Source organism: Trichosurus vulpecula, chromosome 4 (genome assembly GCF_011100635.1).
Source record: "Trichosurus vulpecula isolate mTriVul1 chromosome 4, mTriVul1.pri, whole genome shotgun sequence".
NCBI classification, from domain to species: Eukaryota; Metazoa; Chordata; class Mammalia; order Diprotodontia; family Phalangeridae; genus Trichosurus; species Trichosurus vulpecula.
Window position 1 is genome coordinate 104571607 of NC_050576.1, and position 26428 is coordinate 104598034.

The window sequence follows — 26428 nt, forward strand, 5'->3', positions numbered from 1 at the left end:
TGCATTAAAATGAGGACATTTCCGAGTCTCTATGTCCATGCTAAGGGTACCCTAATTAACTGAGTGATTGTGACCAGTACAAATTAGGGAGGGAATGCTTTACTCTAGGACTTATAAGTGCTTAGAGAAATGCTGTGGGGAAGATGAAAGCCATGGTAGATCCACCAAGGGGACTTGGGAAGTGAATCTAAAGTCAAAGTAGGGACTAACAACACTTCTGGGCCAGGACTAGTTCCTCTTGGCTGTATTTCCCAGGGAACTAAATATCTCCACTTAGCCAAAGTATTTAGCAATCCAATGACTTCCATGGGAGTATTTGCCGTTTGTTGTTTTAATGAACCTCTAAAAGCCTTAACTGGCTTCCTTAATGAAGTAGAAGTCTAGGTTCCTGCCTGACCTACAGTTCTCTTGGTAGGACTTGATCATTCCCAAGAGAAGGAGATTTCCTCAGAGCTCCAAGAAAGATTTTGGCCAGTGATGTCCAAAAGCAAAAGAGTGATTGGACTTCTACCTTGGAATCTTTTATCTGAACAGACTAAGTATGGAGTGGATTGAGTTATATAAGGACTATAGTCCAACTGCAAAAAGGACTCGTATTATTGACCAGAAATAACAGGTGCGTAAAAAGATGTATAGAGAGGCAGCTAGGTGGTGCACCAGCCCTGGAGTAGTACAGTATCAGCCCTGGAGTCAGGAGGGCCTGAGTTCAAACCCAGCCTCAGGCACTTGACACACTTACTAGTTAGTGTGACCTTGGGCAAGTCACTTAACCCCAATTGCCCTGCCTTCCCCCCTCCAAAAAAACAAACAAACAAACAAACAAAAAACGAAACAAAAAAGATGTTGTATAGAGAACAGTTAGCATCATAGACACTGAGAACAGGACAACACCAAATGAGCTTAGACATCAGCAAGAGTGGCTGAAGATTGAAAAAAAATGTTTATTAGAAATAGTTGTAGAGTTAGAATCAGAGTCCCAGAGGCCATCTAGTCTAGACCAATCCTTTTATGATGAAACTGAATCCAAGAAAGATCACAGAAATCTAATAGCAGAGCTAGAATTAGCACCCACATCTCCTGGCCCCTGGTTCTAATGTATTAATGCATAAGTTCTAGTGCTAAGGTATGAGATAGGAGAGGCATAATTAGACTCCCAGTTGTTCTGAAAACAATCTGGGGGTTTTAGTGAACTGTAAGATCAGCATGATTCAGGAGTATAATTTGGCAGCTGAAAAAGCTAATGAGATTTTGAACTCCATTAAGGCAGCCCTAGCTTCCAGGAATAGGCTGGTGATACTCTCACTGCCCCTCTGCCTTTGTCAGAGCTCATCTGGAATATTATGTTCGGTTCTGGGTGCTGGGTTTAAGAAGGACATGAGTGAGCTAGAGAGCGCCCAGAGGAAGGTAGCCATGATGGTGAAGAACCTTGAGTCTATGACATATAAGGATTGGTTGAAAGAATTGAGTATTTTTTAGCTGGGAGAAGAGAAGGTTGGGCAGGGGGGAATGTGGAGGACACATGGCAGTCATCTTCAAGTGTTTGAAAGGTTGTGAAAGAACAAGCCTTGTTATGTTTTATTCTAGAAGGCAGAACTAGGCACAATGGGTGGAAAGTTGCAAAGAGGTTAAAAAAAGCTTCCTAAAAATTAGAGCTGTGTAAAAGTGGACTGGGCTGCCCAAGAAGGGGTGGGCTTCCCCAAGATGGGGTGGGCTCCCCCTCCTTGGAGGCCTTCAAGCAGATGGACCATTACTTATCAGGAATGTTAGAGTGAGGATTTGTGTATGGGGCTAGGTGACCCCTGAGGTCTTTCTAGCTTTCCGATTCTGTGATTCTGAGTTTAACCCCTCAAAAACTCCCAAATATCATTAAATTTCAAAGATCCCATGCCAAATGATAATTTTATCAATGAAAACAAATAATTCCATCTTTAAGAGAGCTTGTGAATCAGTCTTATCTCCCGCTCCCACATTGCTCTGCATTTTTCCAAAGATTAGTCACTTCGATGTTACAAAGTCTGATTTTGCTGCTTGTTGCCATGCCTTCCCTCTCCCACACCTCCTCATAATTTGTTTAAACTAATCTTTTTCTAATGATGACATGAAAACAATCATTGACAGGGATCTCTAATAATACAGAGATATCAATAACTGAAACATGAGCAAATCCTCCCATACCTGGAATCCTTCCCTCCCAAGTCCTTGGCAGAAATCAAGGGTGATAGAGCCCTAAAATACAGGAAGTGATAGGGAAGAAAACAACATAGGTGTAGTGGAAAGCCTCCTTTATTTGGAGTAAGAAAGACTTGAGTTCACATCTTACCTTAGGGACCTGCCAGCTATGATGCCCTGAGCAAGTCAATGAACTTTTCTGAACCTCAATTTTCTTATCTGTAAAATGGGGATAGCAATAATGCATCACAGGACTGCCGTGAAGATCAAATAATATGTGTGAATCATTTTGTAAATCTTTGTAAGGTCAATCTGTAAGTGAAAGATCTTTCCTGTCCATTAAATAGACCTCAGGTGGGGCCAACAAAGGGAGGCCTGATTAGAGGCAGGCCCACACCCATTCACTAACTAGGTATGAGGCCCCAGGCCCCAGACTTTTTTGCTAAGTAGGCTCTGAGCCCTCAGGGCCCTGAACAGAGTATAAGAGCTCTGAGATTGGCATTTTGCCTTTGAGAGCACACTCATTGAAAGAATGTTGGTGACAAGACTCTGGGTAAACCACTGAAGCAGCTCCCCCCCCCACTTTGAAAAACCCAGATGTTGGTGCTTCTCTGGTAACTATGTATATTGTGATTTTTGTTAGGCAGAAATCTGTCTGTTGATCTGTTTATACTGCCTCTGTTTGCAATTTCTGTTTGTATTTACTCTGAAGTTCAGGGTGCTGGCTTTCCCCCCTGAACTAAGTGAATGATGTATGTATGTTTAATTAATGTGAGATTGTTAGCCCCTTAAAGTTGCTTACCTTAGAAAAGCAGATCAAAGAATCTGTGCTAGCAGCCTTTCTGTGTGCCTTTGTCGTTGGTCTTGTTGGTCTCTCACCCCCACAACAGCTGTTACAATCTTAAAGTGCTATATTAATGTTAGATATTATTTCAATCACCCAGTGCACCAGTTATAGAAATAGGTCTGGAAGGAACTTTAGATAATATATAGTCTAATCCTCTCATTGTACAAATGAGGAAACTAAGTCCCAGAAAATTTAAGTGACTTGCCCAAGGCCTCACAGATCCTCTGACTCCATAGCCAACACCTTTTCCATTATACCTTGATGCTTTGCACATTATAGGTGCTTAATAGATGGTTTCTGAATGCATGAGTGAATGTATGTGTGGGGCCCCAGTCACATTCCAAATTTCTTCTTCTCCTATATGCCAGAGATAACTTTCTGGCTGCCAGGACTGGGAGATGCTAGCACCAGTTACGTAGGAAGACTACCTAAATTTTTCCCCAGGGACTTTGAAGGAAAAGAAAAATGGATTAAATGACCTCATGAGTTTCCATCCTGCCACAGGACTTTATGAAGCATGAATAAAGTTATGGCTATGCATCAAGAAATCTGGAGAGACAGAACATGGGAAGGCAGTGTACTGGGCATGTTGCACAAGGAGGAAGGGTGTAGAAGCCTCTTCCAACAGTTTTAAGGGGGGCTGGAGGTGGGGAGGGGCAATATGGGTCCAGACACCAGTGGGCAGACTGCTTTGCTGAAATTCAGAACTCTGTGTAAGGAATTTAGTACAGAAGAGAATGAATACTTTCAATGGATTGGCGTCTCAAGGCACCATGACTGGTGCCACCCCGAGGCATTCGGACCTCTGCCAATGCTTTCCCATTTCATGAGTACTGAGGAATGATAACAGGGCTTGAAAGGGCTAGGGTCAAGGTCAGGACATCCTGCAACTGCAAAAAATAGAGCCCAAAGGTTCTGCCCCATTGTAACGGATGGGACTGCCCAGATGCTGTTTGCATTTCCCCACAATATCCATGCTGAGATCCACTATGAGCAGCATGCCCCGTGGACATCAGGTTTCTAGGGATCAGCTCCTTCCCCTAATTCCCCACTCCCGTGAGATTTGGTCCTCTCTTGTTCTTGTTCATTTGGAAAGTGGGCAGAGAAATTTGAAAACACAAAAAAAGTAAATGCCATTGGTTAACATCTGCCTACACAGTTGTACGACTGTTTTTTCAGCATGTTTACTGAAGACAAAAGAATGACTGGCATGGCCTGTATAATAGATTTGACATGTTCATATGACATATATCACATGGAATAAAGGATTTTTTTCATAATTCTGATTGAACTTAGGAAATATTTTGAACTTATTGTGGAAGTAAAGGTTAATTGTTATGTGTCCAAGGATACCTCCTGTATTATTTCAACTGCAAATGAATTATGTGTATTTTTAATATACTATCTGAAACTTGTCTCCTTCATTGTTTCACTGTAGTGTATAGGTGGCCATAGAGGTTTCTGAAGGCTATGGAAAAGAACTGTGATCTTTGACAGATCCTACCAAGCTAGAAAATCTTCTAGGAGGGTTTCTATAATTGACTATCTGTCATCCAAACACCAATAAGGTCCAACAAGGACCTCAGTAAATAAGGTCAGCATCAGGTTGGCATCAGGGTGACAAATTTTTCAGCTTAGGATCATCTCCTCAGACAAAGACAAAGAGAGACTGGACCTGCATTGATAGAGGGAGTGCTCACACTGAAGAAATTACAGATCTTTTGGGTATTTGTTGATATAAAAAGTGATTTATTAGGATATTGGAAAATGATTCAAGCATTAAAACATGGGCAAAATTCTCCAGTTGAGTGGCTAAATGACATGAACAGGCAAGTTTTAAAAGAAAGAACAAAAATAATTAACAATTAAAAGAAAAAAATCCCAAACCCCTAATTACCAAGAAAATGCAAATTAAAACAACTCTAAAGTCTATCTAATCCCCGTCGAAATGAAAAAAGTTAATAAAACACAAGAAAAGTCAATGTTTACAATAGCTGCGGTTAAAAACAAGACAAAACAAAACAGGCATGTCATTATACTCTCAGAGTTATGATTAGTTCAACCTTTCTGGAAAGCAATACGAGATTATACAGTAATAGTTATAAAGATATGCATACCCTTTGTCCCAGTGGTCTCTAAACTGGGACTATATTACAAGGAGACTGTTGACAAGAAGAAAAAAAAGTCTATCTGTAGGATAATATTCCTAGTCAGTCAACAAGCATTTTTATTAAGCTAAGTCTTGAAGGAAGCCAAGGAAACTAAAAACAGAGGTGAAGAGAGAGAGTATTGTAGGCATGGGGGACAAACTGTGCAAATGTGGGATTAGAAAAGGAAGATGCTTGAGTCACCTGAATACTCTCAGCTTCAGTTTCCTTGTCTGTAAGATGGGAATAATAGCATCCTCGTACAGTTGTTGTGAGAACCAAATGCGATAATAAATGTAAAATGTTTTGCGAGCATAGAAGTGCTATATAAATGGTAGCCATTGAGGCCAGGAGACCAATTAGAAGGTTGTTGTAATAGCGCAGGTATGAAGTAAAGAGTGCCTGAACTAAGGTGGTTGGTAGAAAAATGAAGAAAAGGGGATAGATATGAGAAATGGTAAGAAGGCCAGCTTTGGCACCTGATTATCCAAGGTGGAATGAGTGAAAATGAGAAATAGAAGATGAAACTGACATTGTGAGTCTATACAATTGAGGGAATGGGGTTGCTCTTGACAGCAAGGAAAAGTTTGGAATAGAGGAGGGTTTAAGGAAAAAAGGGTGGTGGTGGTGGTGGTGGTGGTAGTTGTTGTGTCTCACTTCATGACTGCATTTGGGGTTTTCTTGGCAAAGATATTGGAGTGGTTTGCCATTTCCTTGTCCAGCTCATTTTACAGATGAGGAAACTGAGGCAAACAGGGTTAAGTGACTTGCCCAGGGTCACACATCTAGCAAGTGTCTGAGGCCTGATTGAACTCCTGAACATGTTTTCCCGATTCCAGTGCTCTATCCACTATGCCACCTAGCTATCCCCCTGAGGACAAAGATGAATTCAAGTTTAGATGTAGTGAATCTGAAATATCTATAAGACACCCAATTCAAAATAGTAATGCAGGACTGTGGTTCAGATAAGGAGCCATGGGGCTAGATATATAGATGTGGGAATCATCTTCATAAAAGTAATAATGGAAACCATTTGAGCTGATGAGATCAGGAAGTGAGATAATATAGAGGGAAAAGAGAAGGTCTAGCACAGACTATTAAGGTATGTCTACAGTTTGGGGGTGTGACAAGGGTGAAAAATCAACAAAGGAAACAGTGTGATCCAACAGATGAAGAGAATCTGGAGAGAGCAGTGTACAGAAAAACTAGAGAGGAGAAAGTATCCAGGAGAAGGTGACCAACAAGGTCAAATGCTGCATAAGGGTCAAAAAGGACAAGACTGATAAAAAGATGTTAGACTTGGCAATTAAGAGATCATTTGGAGAGAGTAGTTTCAGTTTTCTAGGAGCATTATTTGTGATAGGGAAAAATGGGAACAAAGTAAGCATCCATCAATTGTGGAATGGCCAAACAATTTAGGGTATATGAATAGAATAGAATATTATTATGACCTAAGTAATAATGATTAGGAAAATCCCCAGGAAATAGGGGAGGCCTCATATGAAGCGATGTAGAGAGAAAAGCAGAATCCAAATAACAATGTACACACTGACAATATATAGTTAGAGGCAATGATAACAGCAAATTCATATTATATACACATCATAGAAAGTAAAAACCAAAGGGAAATGGGTAATGCTATGTTAAATATGCAGATCTTTTTGGGATGGGTTGATGATTGGTAAAAAACAGAAGTTACAAACACATGTATAACAACATACAATTTCTTAGGGATCTTTGGGTAGTTTTAGTTCTTATATTCTTTTTTCTTTTATTTTTTCTTATATTCTTTTCTTATGTTCTTTTTCATTATGCAGTAGGAAAAGCAATTTGGTTGCAACTTTAGAAATGCAAGACAAAAATTATTAGCATCACCCTGTTCCCCCCATGCTTGATAAATCAAGTTTCAGAGTAATCTGCATGAGGTTAAAAGGAATTTGTGCACCCCTCCTCAAATATCTGGCTAGCCTGAGGAGAAAGCAGAGTGAATTCAAAAGACAGACTTAGCCAAAGATATTCTCCTCTATTGGCTCAGTGCAGCTATTGGTCTGACTCACAAAAGAGATGAAATATCCCTGAGGCTATGGGCTATCTTTCAAAAGTGAAGTTATAGTTTTCCTTCCAGGGAAAAAGGCACAAGCAGCTGCAATTCATTAGAGAACCATTTTCCCAACAGTTTACACTCCTTGGACTGACCTCCACTATCCTTTCCCATCATCCTTCCAAATTGCATTGGTTTTGGTACTCAATAATCTCTGCCCCTCTGATTGGAGGGTAAAAGAACTCCTCCCAAAGTCTTCTTCATTTCCCACAAGCTTGCATTCCTTAGATTGGAGTCTACCATGCCCCCCAGCTGCGTATCTTTTACCCCACTTTCTCCTTCTTTCCCTACCATGTCCACCCCCCTGCTTTTCAGCTTCCTTTTGTGTATTGTCTTCGTAACTTTTTAACATCATGTATTGTCTTCCTCACTTAGATTTTAAACTTCTTGAGGGCAGGATATGCCTTTTTAATATTTGTATACCCACTACTTAGCACAGTGCTTATTATAGTATTATACCATAAGTAATAATAAGCACATAGTAGGTACTTAATAAATGTTTATTGATTGACTAATAAACAGATGGCAGTGGTAATCTAATTAATAACAGCTTAGTGGAAGAGAGCCTGCAGATGGCAGCACAACAGAAGGGAAAACACTATAGCAGACAGCATTAGCAGCTCCCAGCCCAGTGGAGAAAAGCAGACTAGCAAATGACATCAGCAGTTCTGTGGGAAAGCATCAGGAGGCAACTTCAGAGACAGAACTGTCTTCTGATTGGGACCCAGCCCTAGGACCATGAGTCAGACAGGCTACACCTTTTCCCTCTCTCAACAGTATATAGGAGGAAGGGGAATTTCCCTTATTATTTAATTTGTTGTTGTGTTTAATTAAACATCTTTGCTTTGAGTTAATAGGTTTCTTGGTTTAGTCTAGTCAAAAGCTCTTGAACTGGTGGTTTGAACAGATGATAGAACAGAACTTGCTTTTCTGGTGGTAGTTTCCAGGGGCCCATGTTTGAGAGGCCCAGGCTATGCGTCCAGTTAAATACCTGTGCTTGTCAATGTAAATCAAAACAAAATTTATGCATTTTTAAAAGGAGATAGAGAAGGTAAAATTAAGTTTGACAAACATTTATTGTCCACTACGCACAAAGCACTGTGCCATACGCCTGACACACAAAGACAAAAACAAAGTCCCTAAACTCAAGGAGCTTATTATAGTTTCCTGATAAGCACAGAGAGTGGGGACAGTTTTTTGATTCTGAGCTTGATCACAGCATTGCCTTCTGCAGAGCTCTGTAGGGAAAAGTATTCCTTCACATGCATTCATTCTTCCATCCATTGACACTGGCCTCCTGGCTGTTCTATGAACAAGACACGCCATCTCTGCTCTGAGCATTTTCTCTGGCTGTTCCCTGTATCTGAAATGCTCTCCCTTCTTTTCTCTAACTACTGACCTCTCTGGCTTCCTTTAAGTCCTGGTTAAAATCTCGCCTTCTACAGGAAGCCTTCCCCACCCCCTCTTAATCCCAGTGCTTTCCCTCTTTTAATTGTTTCCTATTTATCCTGTACATAGCTTGCTTTGTATATATTTGTTGCTTGTTGTCTCTCCTATTAGATTGTAAGCCCCTTAAGGGCAAGGATGGTCAGCACACAGTAGGTGCTTAATCATTTTTTGTTGACTGATTAGAAGAAAAACAAAAGCAGAGATGGTTCAGTTTTGTGGTAAGGCAGGGAATGGATTCAATGATCTCTTGATTTTAAATTGTGGATCCTTCTCAAAAAAAGCTGGTGTCCTTCCATCCTAGAACTTGCATACCACTGGAAGCAGAGCCTAAGGGATACTAACCAGTTGCTGGTAACTCAAGATGACCAACTAGTATTTGGTGATTTGGATGGAGGAAGAGGGAGAAGGTAATGAAGAGTTTGATTCTGAACGAGTTCAGTTGGAGGTTAGCTACAGGACATTCTGGTGACGTCCAGTAAGCAGCTACAAAAACAAGAGCCGGGGCCACAGAATTAGATGTGGAGGCCACTATAACTATGGAATTAGGTAGGCCAAACCAGTTTGCACCTAATAGGAGGGACCACTAGGGATCACCTTTCCCTCAGCCCAGACAGAGCAGGGTCTCTGGTGCCTTTCCCAAGGTCTCCCACCTGGTATTTCCATGAGACGAATCCTAAGAATCATTTGAACTTGGAAGCAGCAGCTGCAGAGTTTTTGCATTCGAGAGGATTGGAGAGGCAGAGAAGATGTGAGAATAAAGAATGGGAATGTCTATAGGCCCTATACTCCCTACCTGCTTTTCTCTGTCTCTGCCCACCTCTTCTTCCCATCCACTGCAGTGATTTAGTAGAGAAAACATTCTAACCTCTTTGACCTTCTCACCTCAATGATTCTTTTCCAAGCCTCTTTATTACAGCCCCACACTCCACACAGACTCCCAGAATCGTGTTCCAGGGGCCATATATTGTCAGGATAGTGTAGGGACCTCATCCATTCCAAGTGATTCAAGCAAGCCTATAGGAAGTCTCACCACCATAGCATAGCCCTTGCCTGGAGTGGGAAGAGGATCTTCTGATCACTGAGACATGAAAACCTTCCTTCCCAACAGGAGCTGGCCCCTTCCCTTGGACCTAGAGTCCATTCCTGCTTCAGGACCCATCCTTCCTCCCCACCTCCCCCATTTCACACACTGGGGCCAAGATCCTCAACCCTCAGGGAAGTGAGAGGCGGGAAGAGGGAGAGGCGGCATTGGCTCCCGCACTGAGATCCACCAGAAGACAGAAGGCACAGAGATGGAGTCATTTCCTCCTGGCCTTGTCTCCCAGCTGGGACTAAGGAGGAAGGCAGGGCAAATCTGAAACCACTGCCTAGGTCCCTTGTTGATCTCCCCTCCCCCTGCTCCTCCCCCTGCTCCCCCATCTCTCAACACCCTCTAATGTTCTCTCTGCACTGCTGACATGCTGACATTTCTTTCACCGGCTAAAGCCCACTCATTCTCCTCAGCCTTGCCCTAGGCTTTTCGGAGTCATCGGCTTGGATGTGGACTCGGGCCTGGGCTGACTCCCCCTCTCCCCGAGCCACGCCTGCTTAATAACCCTCTCTGAGAAGAAACCTAACAACCTCAGTTCTGCTTTGATGCTTTGACCCTGTTTTTTCCAGTCACAAGGGCACTCTGAGGCCAGATTTTCCACCCCAGGAAGGAAGGCAGGAAGGAAGGAGGGAGAGGGCAAATGAGGGGAGCCACGGGGCGGTCTGGAGTGGGCAGTCCGCCTGGCTGCCCTCTTTGGTTTGAATTAGTGGGTGATTTAAGCAAGAGCAGATGCAGGCGTTTCCCTGAGCTGGGCAGGGGAGTAAGGGGGAGTCCAGGGTAGCCTCTTGGAAAGAAGGGTGGGGAGGACTAGGAAGACACATTTCTTTCTAATGGAAAACAGATCCCAAAAGGGGTAAGAAAGAGCATTTTAGGAGAATGAAACCCCAGAAACCCTGGGGGACCAGATGGAGGCCCTCCCCTCTGGACCTCCCACTGAGGTCCTCCTGGGGTGGGATCAAAGAAGGAACCACCCACACACCCAGATCCTGGTCTGACCTCTCTCTCTTCCTGGGGGCTCAAACCCAACCACTGGGGCTACCATGAAGTTGGCTGTTTCATCAAAATAATATCTATGCTCAATTTTACAATTTTTTTTTTAAACTTTCTATTTTTCCTATAAAATGAGAGGCTAGGATACAGCCTCTCAGGTCCCCTCAGCCCAACTCAAGGTCTGAGATCCTATGATCACTTTTGATTTTCACATCTGTTTTGTGAGGTATGTGGAGAGGTATTAGTAACCCATTTTATAGATGAGGGATCTGAGGCTTTGAGACTTTGACTGACAGATACAAAGTCATATTGATTGGTTGGTTGTTGTCCTAGGAGAATAAAAAGAGGAGATGTAGGGATGGCGGTGTGGGGGAATTAGTACAGAATCTTGCAGTGGTTGTGTGATAAAGAAATTTGGAGACCATCCAATCCAATTCTCTCCCTCTCTGTCTCTCTTCTCTGTCTGTCTCTGTCTCTCTCTGTCTCTGTCTCTCTCTGTCTCTCTGTCACTGTCTCTATCTCTGTCTGTTTCTGTCTTTGTCTCTCTCTCTGGAAAGGGAGACCATGAAAGCTTAAGTGAACTTCTGAAGGTCACACATCAGAGCTCTACTTGGAAGGGGTCCCAAAAATCTCTTGGAGGTAGCTTGGGCTGCTAGTTTTTCTGTTCCAAAAATCAAAGACTATTGACTCATAGTATTTCAGCTGGACAGTTTTCAAAGATCAATGCTGCAGACTAAGTCTTACCCATCGTTCCCCCATGACCACTTTGTAGATCCTATCAGCGAGGTCCTCTCTCTCACCTGAAAAGGCTAACACAGTGAGTGGGGAGTAGAAGCAGTACTAAAATTTTCCAGGGCTCCTGACTCTCAGCCCGGGGCTTTTCCCACTCTCTCATGCTACCTTCCTCATTGGGCTTTAAGAAATCACCCTGTCACAGCATGCAAATGATTTCCATATATTTGCTTAAGTTATGCCTCAGTACAGACTCTGCTCACACACAGATGTAACTAAATGAACTACTGCATTTAAACTGAGAGAGGAAGGGGGGAGAGGAGAAGAACTCCCTTGTCAACTATTTTTAAAGGTAGTCAAGAGTACCTATGGAAGGAAGCATTATACTTGCAAACCTATGTTGATAATTTTATAATTGATGCTACCTCAATATAAGCAATTCCACCATAACTGAGAGAGCCCCTTCTCCCCTTCCTCCACCAGAGGAAAAGAAAGCACCTCTTAGACTGAACTGGGGAAGCTTAGGCATTAGTTAAGGGGATTTGATCTATGATTTGATTGTTATAAGGAGATCACAGATTGGAAAAGAGCAGGTTGGCACCTTTTCTGCCAAATTCTCAACTTCTCCCTGCTTTTTTTGCTGATTGATCCCCCTGTTTCAAATAGAAGATTCACTCACCTGCCCAGCCTGGTTCCCCCTGGATTCCTCAGATCCCACCTCCAACAGGAAGCCTTTGCCATCCTTCCTTCCTGCCAGGATTCTCTTCCACTTACCCTATATATATCTTGAATGTACACATTTGTCATGTTGTCTCTCACTGCCCCGCCCACCATTAGACTGTGAACTCTTTGAGGGGAGGGGACCATGTATTTATTTTCCAATTCATCTCCAGTGCTTAATGCCTAGATTCTAGGAATCTAGAATCCAAACTTTACAGAACAAGTCCTTGCCCTCTAGGTCCCCAAGTGCAGCCCTTTGACTGAATCTAAACTTCACAGAACGAATCCCCTTAATAAAAGGATTTGTTCTGTTAAACTTGGACTCAGTCAAAAGGCTGTACCCAAGAACCTAGAAGGCCACATGTGGCCTTGAGGCTGAAGGTTCCCCACCCCTGGTTGGAACACAGTAAGGGCTTAATAAATGCTTGTTAACTGATTGATACTGTCTTAGAGAGTTGCCTAGAGCTAAATTTTTGCCACTCTTAACCCGTAGTTTAAGAAGCACTGGCCTAGAGCATTTGAGGAGTTAAGTAATTTACCCAGAGTGCCATAGATAGTATGCATCTGAGGCAGGATTTGAACTCAGCTCCTAGGCCAGCATTCTATTACACCATGCTACCACTCTGAATTACTTAAGTTTCTTTTTCCTTTTTCTTTTAACCAAACCTGTGGTTTCTATGGTATAAGGGACTCCAAGTGAGGAAATTCCCTCTACCAGTGCCAGTTTGTGAAGGGTGTTATAGAGCTGCCTGGGGCACGAAGAAGCTAAGTGCCTTGCCAAGGATCACACAGTTAGTGAGTCAAAGACAATATCTGAACCCGAGTCTTCCTGATTCCAAGGCCTAGCTCTGGGGTTCTATGTCAAGCTACCTCTCTCTTAAGTTAACACTAAATTATGATTATCCCACACTTTAAGATTTATAAAACTCTCTCAACAAAATAACCCTGAGAGCTAGATGGTGCAAGCACTGTTGTCCCCATTAACTATAAAGCTCTGAGGGGTTCATTGACTTTGCCAAGATCACACAAGCGGTAAATGATGCAGACAGGTGTGTTCTGGAGCCAGCTGGAACTAAAGATGATTGTTAAATTTTCAGTGCAAGCATTTATAGCTCTGAAATCAGTAAATGCTACAGATCAGGACTTGATCTATTGTCTTGTTTATTGTCTACAATTAAGAAAGTGATAGAGAAAATTACAATTATGAATATTAAATTTAAAAGTGTGTTGTGACTTTTTTTTGGCAGGGGAGGGGGTATTGTTAAACATTTATTAGCACAGACCTGGATACATCCAAGATTCAAATGCCAATCTCACTTATCAACTCTAGGGCTTTTTCCACTATACTATACTGGCTCCTCCCCCTTTTGCCCCCGCCCCCCGTCATATGCACCCATATCTCACCTACTAAAATCTCTGCCATACTTTAAAGCCTAATTCAGATTCCATCTTCTACCTCTCTCTCCCTCAGACTTCAGGAAGCATATTATTTGAATCTTTCAGGCACTTATCAGCACCTGTGCCTAAGTTGGCACCTAGTAAATGCTTGTTGGTTGACTCCTGATTGGTTATCTTTTATTGATTCTTCTAAGGCACCATAAGTTCTAAGAGGGCAGGGGCAGGGTAACCTGATGAACATTTCAGATCCCCTCTCCCACCTAGTCCAGGGATCCTCACTTAGCAAGTATTCAATAGCATTTGCAGCATTGAAATGAATAAAAACCTATTTATTTCTTGCCCCTGAGTTTACATTACAGCCAACCAGTCTCTATCCACCTCACTTCTACATTTTATCTTCAAGTATATAGTGAGAGTGGGCCAGGTAGATGGTGCAGTGGATACAGTGGCCACCTGGAGTCAGGAAGACTCATCTTCCTGAGTTCAAATCTGGCCTCTGACACTTACTAACTGTGTGACCCTGGGCACACTTAACCCTGTTTGCCTCAGTTTCCTCATCTTGTAAAATGAGCTGGAGAAGGAAATGGCAAACCAGGATCTTTACCAAGAAGTGGGGTCATGAAGAGTTGGACACAACTGAACAAACAACAAGCAGTGCCCCACCTCTCTCTACAGGGCTCACCATATTGGTGCCCAACTAAATGAAGTCCTCTCATTGGCTTTAGAGCTACTGTAGATCAGAACTCATCCATCCACCAGTGCCCAAAGCAGAGATTAGAGCCATGTACCACCAGACTAGTAATCCTGTTAAAAAAAAAGGAAACTAGGTTAGTCTAGCATGTCTTTTTCTTTTTGAACCTCTGCTGGCTTGTAGTGATCACAACGCCCCTTTCTCAAACTATCCTTTAACAGCTTATCCTATAATTCTGCCTATCCTATAATGTCTATAAATCTGTCAAGCTCCAGCCTATAGTCTGAAGGATCTACTTCTTTCCCTCTTTGAAAACTGGGACAATATTTTGCCCATCTCCAGTCCCTGAAGATGGCCTTTCTCTTTTTCCACAACTGGTCAAAGACCATTTCAACAATCGTATCTGAAAGTTCTTTGGTATCCTGGGAGACAATTTGTCTGAGCCAAAAGACTTGAATTCATTGAAGGCACCTAGGTACTCTCTTCCTACAGCTTGACATGGGCTTCAATTCCTTGTTGTAAGAGTAAGGCAATAAACACAACATCAACAATAATTGTGAATATGCCTATGTAGTTCTGTATAGCAAGGTATAAGAGGCTCTCCATAAAGAAGGTAAAAGAAGTATAACATTTATTCAGACACCAGAAAATCATATCCCATAACCAAATGTTCAGCTCCCACAGCTAGTCAGCCCACTTTATCATAATAGCAAGGAACTTAAAACACCATATAACAGCCTGGAGCCTCACCATCCCCAAACCTCTCTGACCCCCTGCTGGGGTCTTCCGCAAAACAAACTCATAGTACAGCTAAGTCAGCCTGTTCAATTCTACCAATCACGAGGGCAGCCATTAGCAGCCATTACATCTCTCTCTCTTAGCATTTTCTGTGACAAAACTTCCTTTTCCTGTCAGGAAGCTCCTCCTACCTATGACATAAGCAGGTCACATGGCCTATTAATGGGTGGGAGAGATCTTCAAATCTAATTCCTACTACACCTGTTTAACATTTTTATTCTGTACTTGCTAGTCTGAAGATCACTCTTTTTGATATTTATGGAATAAGAGCTATGTAGAACTGAATCATCTTTCCATCATCTCTGATCACCATCCCATCCATCCTCAGCAGTGGTTCTCTTCCATATCTGAGCTTCCTCTTACCCCCAAAAAACCTTTTTTTAAAAAAAGCTCTTTTTGTTTTTCTTAGGCTACATTGCCATCCCTAGGTCTGTCTGGGCTTTAGCATGCCTGGCATTATTCTGATAGGATTTCACTATGAGTAATCTCTCCTGGGTCACTTGTCATTTGCTCCCAGTTACTTGTCTTTGCTTCTAGCTTCAATATGTCTTCAAAAAGTCTAAGTTGATCAGTCTTGGCTCTGAAGAAGATATAAAGAAATGCATAAAACTCCCTCCTTTCCTTTGAGCAGGATAGACAAGGAGGAGGGCTATGGGTCACCCAACATACACTGCCAGATATGATTGCTGCATCTACTGGTTTCAATGGAAACTTCACAAGCTAAGTGAGGGGACATCTATTCAAAAATGACTGTGATGTAAAAACAAAAGATAAGCATTAAGATATTAATTTAGAAATATAATCTAAGGTGATCAGTAAGTTCCTCTATACCCATAAACATCAGTTCCTTTAGACAGTTCTATCTTTTTCCTTATACAAGTTTTTCTTCTTAAGGCACCCCATCTTTCCTAAGTCAACTTCCTCTATAGCCTTTTAGGTCATGAGATCCTATCTATCCTTTTAGTGAACTCATTAAAAGTTTCTCTCCAAAAATTTAGGGTTCATGTTAGACTGTTCCAAGTTTTCACTTTATTTTTCATAATGATATAGTCATTTCCTCTAAGGTTTTTATAATTTCTGTGCCAGGAAACCTGTTCCTCTTCATTGGTCAGAATCAGATACAGAATAGCAGTTCACTTAATCTCTTCTACTTTTTGAAGAAGGAAATTATTTTCAAGTCAAGGTGAGAATATGTAAGCTGTTCTGACTTAAAAGATCCAGAGCATTCACTACTATGTCGTGGTTCTCTGCCAACTCTATGATCTACTTGTGAAATTCATTTTTCATTATCCATTTCCTCCTTCTGGATAGGGGGTCTGTTGTGCATCCCTTCCACAATATCACTTCTCTTTCTCACTCCATTGACTTTTACCCAAATGCTTCCTTCTCTGGTTTGTGGATTTCCTCATTAGAACGTATTGTGTTGACATATAATTAAAGCTTCCTCCTTTTGATTGAGGTATGCCCTTCCATTTCTATATTCCAACCATGAACCACATTCCCCCAAATCTCAGTGATTACCCATGATAAATTTTACTATGTTGTCTTAAAGATGTCTGGTTCACTTTATTATCTGCCTTCTGTGCATTTGTATATAGACTTCTGAGACAATGAATGATGCTACTGCTAAGTGGCACAGTAGATAGAACTCTGGACCCAGACTCAGGACAAAATAAATTCAAATCTGGCCTCAGATATTTACCAGCTATGTGACCCTGGAGAAATCCCTTAACCTGCCTACCTTGGTTTTCTCATCTACAAAATGGGGATAATAACACCTACTTCATAGTGTTGGAATAAGAATGAAAAAAGGTATTTGTAAAGCACTTTTTAAACCTTAAAGGGCTGTATAAATGCTAATTATTATTATTATCAGTCTTGAATATTGTCTCTAATTATTTGGGTTTTTTTCACTAATAGTTTTCTTCCCATGCTGTTCCTCCATAGTATCTTGCTTATCCCCCCCCCACTAGAATGTCAGTTTCTTGAAGGTAGGGACTGTGTTATTTTTCTATTAATATTCCCAGGGCTTGGTACAGTGTTTTGTACATAGTAAGTGCTAAGTAAATGCTTTATTCATTCATTCATCAAATAAATGTGACCATTTTGGACCCTCCCCCCTTACTCTCCATTTTGACTTCAAAACCCTGTTGAACAAAACTTATCTCTTAATAGAGTAAGATTCCTTTCTAAAATGTCTCCAAGGAGGACTCACCACCCATTTCCCCTTCTCACAACAGTCACACTGGAATCTTTTCTCCCACCAATGATGCACGGCTTCAGAACTCGTGTCCTATTCCCCATATCATCTTCTCACTCCTCAGCTCCCCATCTGCTTTGGATCTCCACAAGAATGACTGACTGTGCCACCTAGAACAGTATCGTCACTAATTCCTGTCCCCTCTTCCCCCCACTTTCCAAAGCTACAGCAAGTTATAGTTTTCCTTAGTCCTTAGTCCTTGACACATTGCAGATAAAGAATTCATCGCTTGGGTGCTAGGCATGACTTCAGTTTCTCCTACAACCCATTCCCCCTCCCTTGGATTCTTTCTCTCCACTCTTTAACAACCTCCAACTTGGACCAAGCTTCTCTTTTCCTCTGGATATTCACCAGGAGGCCTGCTACCACCCAGAGAGATCACAGCATATCTCACTGTGCGCATTTTGGAACCGAATAAGGCTATTGTAAATGGGAGGGACCTGACAGCCAATCTGGCTTAGACTCAAGCTCTTCCTGTATTGTATCCAGTCCAGCTCATCCTTAAAGACTAGCAAGAGACAAGCCTGGCCTTTAAAGCAAGGGGGTGGACAAGAAGACTGATAAATGTTTTATAAGTTTAGAGGAAAGTGGAGTGGTCTGGAAAGCCTCCCAGAAGAGGTGAGATTTTAGCTATTTCCACACCTGTGCTATTCTTTTTTAATATTTTTTTAAACGATCAGCTCTAGTGAATAGATTTGAACTGGCTCTGGCATACTTCTGTGTGTGTGTGTGTATGTGTGTGTGTGTGTGTGTGTGTGTGTGTGTGTGTGTATTCCAAAGATTGCCCTATTTATTATGATCCTGATTTTACATATGGAGAAACTGAGTCTCAGAAAATCTGAAATTTCAGTGACTTGCCTCATTGCTTCATTTCATGTAGTTTCAAGGTAACAGCATTGGATTTGAGCATTGGTAACTTTTCTTTGAATGTGGTCCCAGGGAAGGTAGGTGGCACAGTGGATGGAACACTAGATCTGTCATTATTAAGACCTGAGTTTTGATCCAACCTCAGATATTTACTATCTGTAACTCTGAGTACACCACTTAACCTCTATCTACATCAGTTTTCTCATGTAAAACAGTGGTAGTAATATTTTACACTTCATCTATTTTCCAGGGTTGTTATGAAGATCAAATGATATAATATTGGTAAAGCAATTTGCATAACTTAAAGTCCTATGTAAGTGCTAAAAATTATATATAAAAAATTAATGATTTTTAAATGATGAATTTGACAACCATTGACAAATCTAAACATTTCCATAAACAGTGCCAGAAAAAGGAGAGTTTATGAAATCACTAATCTATCATGTATCATTTGGGTTTTTTTCTCTTAGGTATTCATCATCATTGAAGTTGACCTAGTAGGCTCAACACTGCTCTTTTTGTCTGCATACCCTTTGAATTTCCTTCTGTTCTATTCTATTCTCTCTCTCTCTCTCTCTCTCTCTCTCTCTCTCTCTCTCTCTCTCTCTCTTAGATGTCACTCCCCCCTTCCAAATAAAGACATCCACCCTTGTAACAAGTTAACATGCAAAACAGATGTTCATTGCTTTGGAGAGTCTAAAAATGTATGGTTCATTCTGTACCTACTGTCCATCACTTCTCCACCCAGATGTGGGAGTCACGTTCCATCCTCAGACTTCTGGATTCATAATTGGTCATTGCATTAATCAGAGTCCTTAAGTCTTTCACAATTGTCCTTACAATATTGTAGTCAATATATAAATTATTCTTCCAGCTCTGTTCCCTTGACTCTGTATCTGTTTATACAAGTCCTCCCAAGTTTTTCTGGCTCCAACCTTTTAGCCATTTCTTATGGTGCAATAATATTCCATTATATTCACATCCCATCATTTGTTCAGTCTCTCCTCAGGTCACAAGGAACTTCTCTGTTCCTAGTTCTTTCCTATAACAAAAAGTGCTGCTACAAATACTTTTGTACAAATATGTCTCTTCTTTTCTTATTGCCGTCTCATTCTTGTAAAAACTGCTCATCCCAAAACATTAATGCCTCAGCCAAACAGCCCTTGGAAGCTCAAAGCTAAATTGCTCTTTCTCCTATTGTCAGCCCCTGAAGCCTCCCTTTCCTCACTGAAAACCTCACCCACCCCTGTTGAAAATTGGCTTCCTCTCCCTATCCTAGGGAGCCTTACCTCTTGAAATAGAAATAGACCTTGAGTTAAGTATGATTATGAGCAAATCACTTAAATTCTTCAAGACTCAGTTTTCTCATCTGCAAAATGGTGGTAATTATGCTAGGGTTGTTATGGCTAAGCACTTTGTAAAGCTTAAAGGGGTGGATGAATGGTAGTTACTGTTGTTCTAATCTCACAGACCTAGGGTTCTTCTATTTGGACTTGGTCTGAGGAGAAAGCCAGACTCACCATGGGATCTGAAAATAAAGTCAGTGGCTTTCTCTGGAAGGAAAAGACTGTTACAGAGATGCCTTGACAGAAATGATGCAACTCCTTTCAAAAGAACCCAATGAAAACCATCTTGGGTGGTTTCTTTCTGTAGCAGCCAGATGAATAGGTTTTCCCTCTCCCTGTGCAAGAGCACTGGATTGGGAATCATATGATCCATGTTCAAATCCAATCTACTGCTTACTGTGACTCTGAATAAGTAACTACCCATCTCTGGATCTCTAATGACGGATTTGTATTAGATGACTTCTCAGACCCCCTCCAGCTCACAATCTATGATTCACTGATCAGTGCACCCTTTATTTATCCTATGAGGCCAACAACTTCTAAGACCCATCTGTCCTCTTATTTTCAGTTGTGAAAGAGGACTGTTGCAGCTTCTGTCCTTTGGCTTTCCAAAGACTGGCTTGTGGTCTGGAGGTCCAAGTCAGGGGTCGAGTGGCACGAGACATGGGTGCCAGTCCTAGCTGTGACTGTGACTTCATGTGTGATCTTGGGCAATTTACCACATCTCTCTGAGCCACAGTTTCCTTCTCTATAAAGTGGAGAAGTAGGATGAGATGACCTTTGATCCCTTGCAGCTCTAAAGGTCATTTATGCTATGAAGTCATTGTATTTCTCACTCCCCACCCACTGCAGCTTTATTCCTCTTGTCTACCCCACCCCTATCTACTCATTGTTCCATGCCAGTCCTCAGTGAACAGAAGGTCTGCTGGGTTGAGTTGGTCTGATTTCCAGTCTGGGAAAATGAGTCATTAAGACATGACTGTCTAGATATCATGCCAAATCTTAGGATCTTTCATCAATACCAGGTCTCTCAATGTCTATGCTCACCACCTCAGTCCCTCAGTAATTCCATAGATTAAGAAAATTAGAGTTCTGGGAGCTTTTCCCCTTGGGGGTATGATCTCATTCCTCCATTAGCCCTCTCTAGAGCATGATCCCATCCCTCCCCTCTTTTCCCTTCTGGAGTATCATCATACCCTTTCTTTTCTTTCCTCCACACCCTGTTCAGATATTCCTAAAGAGCAAAATAGCCAAATATACTGGTATTTCTTGCTTTCTTTATGAAAAGCATGTTCAAGGTGATGGATGGAGTTGGGACCCATGCCCAGTGTCTAAAGCTAACTTCGCCCTTCTCAGAAAGCTGCCTCTGATGAGAAATCCAAAACAATTTATCACAGTAATGATTTCTGATTTGAAATCATTATGGTGACTGATTAGCTGCGGTACCTGGAGCTTGTCTTCTTTTTTTTCTTTCTCTCTAAAGAGAAATAGATGAAAGGCAAGATATAGAGGGCCCTTGGGGACTGTTGATGACCAGGGCTAAAGATCCAGTCACAGCTCAGTGCATGGCAGACACTGGGGTGACAGTGAGACTTGAGATGCCTTATTGAAAGAATTCCTAGTCTAGGAGAGTCTGGATATTTGATTTCTACTCCTATTTCCATCCTCCTGGATTTTCTGAGGACTCTTAAGCCAATGCTTTCTCCTCTCTGGGCTTCGATACCTACCTCGAGGACAGAAGAAAAAGCCCAGAAGAAGAATGAGCTCTAACTGTATTATAATAATAACGTCATCATTCACTGACCTTTAAGGTTTTAATACATTATTTGATTTGGTCCTCACAACAACAATCCCATGACATAGATGCAGTGAAGCTGTCCTCATTGTACAAGTGAGGAAACTGAGGACAAAGGTGGTTAAGTGACTGGCCCAAGGTCACACAGCAAGAGGCACTCAACTGACAATGACAAGCTGCCTTAGACTGAGAAATGGTAGTCCTTGCGCCATTAGGCTAGAGGGCAACATTAAGAGAAAACAGGCTTGAATTGCAACAAGGAGGAGTAGGAAACAAATACTTGTATGGAACAAGAGAAAGAAAGATATTGTTTTGGGTGACCAGACTAGCTTCAGAATGCAATTTAGTCCCACCCGCCTTTTTTAAATGAATTTTATTAATTTCTTTTATCTTTGCATCACTATCATTTCTGACTCACTGCCCAGATTGACCCCTCGTGACAAAGAAAAACAAAATCGTCCAATATTGAAACCTTGCCTGACAATGTATTCAGTGTTCTATCCCAGTAGTCCCTCTCCACATACCTCTGGGTCATGAGGTGAGGGGTGGGAGAGTATATTTCATTGTCTCTTCTCCAGGACCTTCGTTCACATGGAAATACTGAAGACCTTTGTCTATGTCATCTGGGTGAGGAACTATCCCATTCACAGTTTAGGGGAGAGGGTCATGGAACAGAACTGCCCTTGGGGAGTTCAGGATAATAGAGGAGAAGGTGAATCAGGGCTAATGGAGGTAACAATAAAATCTGATGAGCTGGTCACAGAGATTGGAATGTCACCTGGACAGCAGGGATATACTGATTAAGACACCTTTACCTCTTCCAAAACTCTAGTTATGAGCTGGAAGCGAGAGAAAGTTGGGGGAAGTTGTTATAGGAAATTCTTTCCTGGGAACAAAATGGCTAAGGCAGTGTTTCCAAGACTCTCATGACATCAATGTGTTTGGAAATCCTATTTCTGAAGAAACGGTCAATCTTTGCTTTCCCTTCAGACCCCATAATATGGTGTCCCAGTAGTCTTAGTGCAGTTTTAAGCTTTAATAACTTGCATCTATCCTGACCTTCAGTCTAAACGTGAGATTTGCTACTCATCTCATTGATTCTCCTTTCTTTCTATGATAATTCTCTCTGTCTTTCTATCCCTTCACTACTCTACTTTATACCATGCCTCCACCCAGCCTGCCTCCCCACCACTTTTTGTCCGACAGCTAAGGAGAGAGAGGACATATAGTAATCACCATGGGGAGAAATGACTATCTGCAACTGTCCAACATATTCACTCTCCCCAGTGTTGCTCCCCTACCCACCACCTGCCCCCTTTTTACTGCCCCCTCAATTTCCAAACAACTTGTTTCTCAGTCTGGGCTGCCTAGGAAAGGAACATCTGTCAGCATGCCTGGAAAGAATAAAGTAGGGAAGGACTAACATGAACCCAAGATGGGGGTCTGGAAAGAAATGAAATTCCTTTGTGAATTTGATTCTTAAATGAGTAGTGGATATCATCCATAGAAACAATTCTCAAACTTTTTTGACCTCAGGACCCAATTATTGAGGACTCTTTCAAAGAGCTTTTGTTTATATGGGTTATATCTATTGATATTTTCCATACTAGAAATTGAAATGCATTCATGTTATTATGAAAGGTGATTGATCTCCTGGGTGCTCGATTCTGATTTTTGAAATTTTTTATCTGTCTACAGATTGTGATGCCTGGAAACTCAATTTAATCAGCATTTGATGTGGGTGATGATGAATTTGAATCTACCAAAAATAATGCCCAGTGGATCACAGGTGGATCCAGCTGCCATGTTGTCTGAAGACATTCTAAATTCTTATTGGTTAAACGTAAGTCTTTTTGAGAGCAGGTACTATGTTTATTTCTGTCTTTTTAACCCCAGTGCTTATACAATGTGTGTTGAATTGAAGGAGTGATTGAATGGTTAGTATAAAGGATGATCAGTGTCTGGGCTCCTTCAAGAGGCTGCCCCCATGCTTCAAATATGGCTTTAACTGCAAGGAGCTCTGTTTCTTGCTACATCACATGGCTGAAAGCTGACCATAACAGAAAAGATTCTGTTGTGGTCAGCTTTCAGTAGTGGGATACATCCAGCCATAGTATGACCTGTGAAAGGGCAGCTGCCAAGGCAACATTAGTGGTGCCATTCTTTTTTTTTTTTTTTTTGCTTTTTGGCAGGGCAATTGGGGTTAAGTGACTTGCCCAAGGTCACACAGCTAGTACATGTGTCAAGTGTCTGAGGCCAGATTTGAACTCAGGTCCTCCTGACTCCAGGGCTGGTGCTCTGCTCACTGCGCCACCTAGCTGCCCCAGTGGTGCCATTTTTCATGACTTTCTATTTCTCCTGGTCTGGGAATCTCAAGCTAGAGATTGTGGTGAACCATTCCTTCATCACTCAGTGTACCATGCACCTTCTAAGCAGTGGAATGTGTTACCAGGTCTAGGAGAATGCCTTTATGGAGCATTTGGGATGAAGCAGCCATAGTTGCTGTCCCCCCAGTAAAAGGTTCCCTTCCAGGTTTTTGGCTGAGTGGGATGTCTCCCATAAGGTTACATAGCCTCTACTTCATGGCACAGTGAATAGAGCATCAGGCCTGAAGTCAGGAAAACTCATCCTCCTAAGTTCAAATCTGGCTCAGACACTTAATACCTGTATGACCCTAGGCAAGTCACTTCACCGTGTTGACCTCAGTTTCCTCATATGTAAAATGAGCTGGAAAAGGAAATGGCAAACCATTCCAGTATCTTTGCTAAGAAAACTCCAAATGGGGTCATGAAGAGTTGGGCACAACTGAAATGACTAAACAACAACCTTGTATAGATCTATTCAGAGGCCCTACCCCTTTACCATGTGCCCTATACACACCACTAACTCCTTGAATAGGTATTTCTCCAATTTGGCAAAAGCTAGTATACATGGGAGGTGCTGGACAGAGGTGTGCTCTCACAGGCTCCCAATCACAACAAATCAGGACCTGATTTATTGTTTTGTTGACTTAAGAAAGTGCTAAAAATACAGATTAAACTTCAATGTGTGTATACATTTTTCTTTCAGTAAGCTGAATTGTTAAATATTTGCCAGCATTCCCCTGGTGCTGGAAGATGGCTCTGGCCATTTTGGGATGCTCCTGGGCCAGGTCCCAGAAGCAGATGAGTCTTCAAACCAGGTAGACTGCCTGGCTCAGCAGGTCCTGAAATACATAATGCATGAACTTTCAAAAGATTGCAGAAGCATTTAGAAGACCAAAAGGCATATCCCGATATTCACACAAGCCATTTGGGGTCTGAAAAGCTATCTTCAGTTTATTGTGTTTCTGGACCTAGACAAGACTTTTTCTTGTCTTAACCGCCCAAAGCATAATTTGGTGATTATTACCATCCCTGCCAACTGATTCATCCTGATTGCATCAGGAGTAGGGGTTAACAAATGCCAGATGGTCATAGCATCCATGGCTTTATAGTCACCTCAGAGCCATAATTTCCTGTTCTTCCTTTTTATGTAGTACCTGGGCTTCAGCAGGAGAGGTAGAGGGCCAGAGGAGCTTCCTCATTCAGTCTTTTTCCAAATACTCATGTGGAGCCACCATTTCTGGCCTGGTCAGTGAGTAGATCTGGCCAGCCAGAACTGGAGAAGCTGGGTCTAATTTAATTTCAGACTCTTACAGCCTATTTGGAGGCAATATCTCTGCTTCAATCAGATTAAGACAACATCTCTATAATACTGGTTCTAGGGAGAGAGCTATGGCTCAAAGTTTGGATTGAGACTATGGCTGGATATAGGCCATATGTGCTCCAGGCAATCCTTCTGTCAGTGCTAGGAATTGAAGGTGACCTTTTCAGAATCCTAGTGATGCCTGGATTATGTAGCATCAGCCAAATAAATCCTAGCACTGTTAGAAAGAATGGGAAGCAGGTTCATGGGGTCACAGAGTTAGAGCTAGAAGTGATCTCAGAGGCCATCTACTCCAACCCCCTCATTTCACAGATAAGGAAACTGAGGCTGGGGGTGGTGGTGAAGTTACTCAAGTAACTTAAGTATCAGTAAGAGTAGCAAGTATCAGAGGAGGGATTTAAACCTAGGTCCTCTGACCACATAGTCAAAGTCCTTTCCTCTGTACCATGCTTGTCACATTCAAGCTGAGTACTTTGCAATGTTTCCTCACTCAGACCAAAAGGCATTTAGTCTTCTGGTTACTCATGATGTCAAATAGGCCAGATCTTGATGAAATCCCTGCCTCCATGGTATTTGGAGTCTGTGAGACAAGGATGGGTGAGATCTAGTCCCCCTAATACATCTAAGATGTATTTGCTCCCCATCATCCCTCAGAGGTCAAATAGGCAGGCTGGGAGAATGCTCACAGGGCTCATAAATACTTTAGCCATATCTGTCAGCTAGTCAACAAATGTTTATCAAGTGTTTGCCATGTGCCAGGTGCTATGCTACATGCTAAGGATACAAAAAAAGACAAAACACAATCCCTTGCCCACCAAGACCTCATACTACAATGTGAGAGAACATATAAATAATTAGGTTCATACAAGAGCTATTGTTGTGTTTGTCCTTTGTTCTCTAAGAGGGCCATGACATCAGGGAAATGATGACTTGTAGTTGACTTTGATTTGAGTGAGGGAGGGCTGTGCAAGAGCTATACAGAGTAGATGAAGGTAATCTGAAAGAAGAAGGCATTAGTGACTTGGGGGGACAGGAAAGAGCTCCTGCAGAAGGTGGGATTTAAGCCGAGTCTTACAGGAAGACTAAGAGAGGAGGTGAGGAGGGGGCACACTTCAGGCAGGGTGGTGTATCAGTAAGGAATAATAACAATGTAGATGATAATCATCAAAATGCCTCTGTGGTTCTGTACCTCAAAGTGTATGAGACTCTCCACACAGAAGGTAGAAGAAGTAAGCCATTTATTCAGACACCAGAGAACCATATCCCACAGGCCATTTATCCAATCTATCAGAGCAGGAAAACATTCAATACACAATATCACAACATGGAGCCTCGCCATCC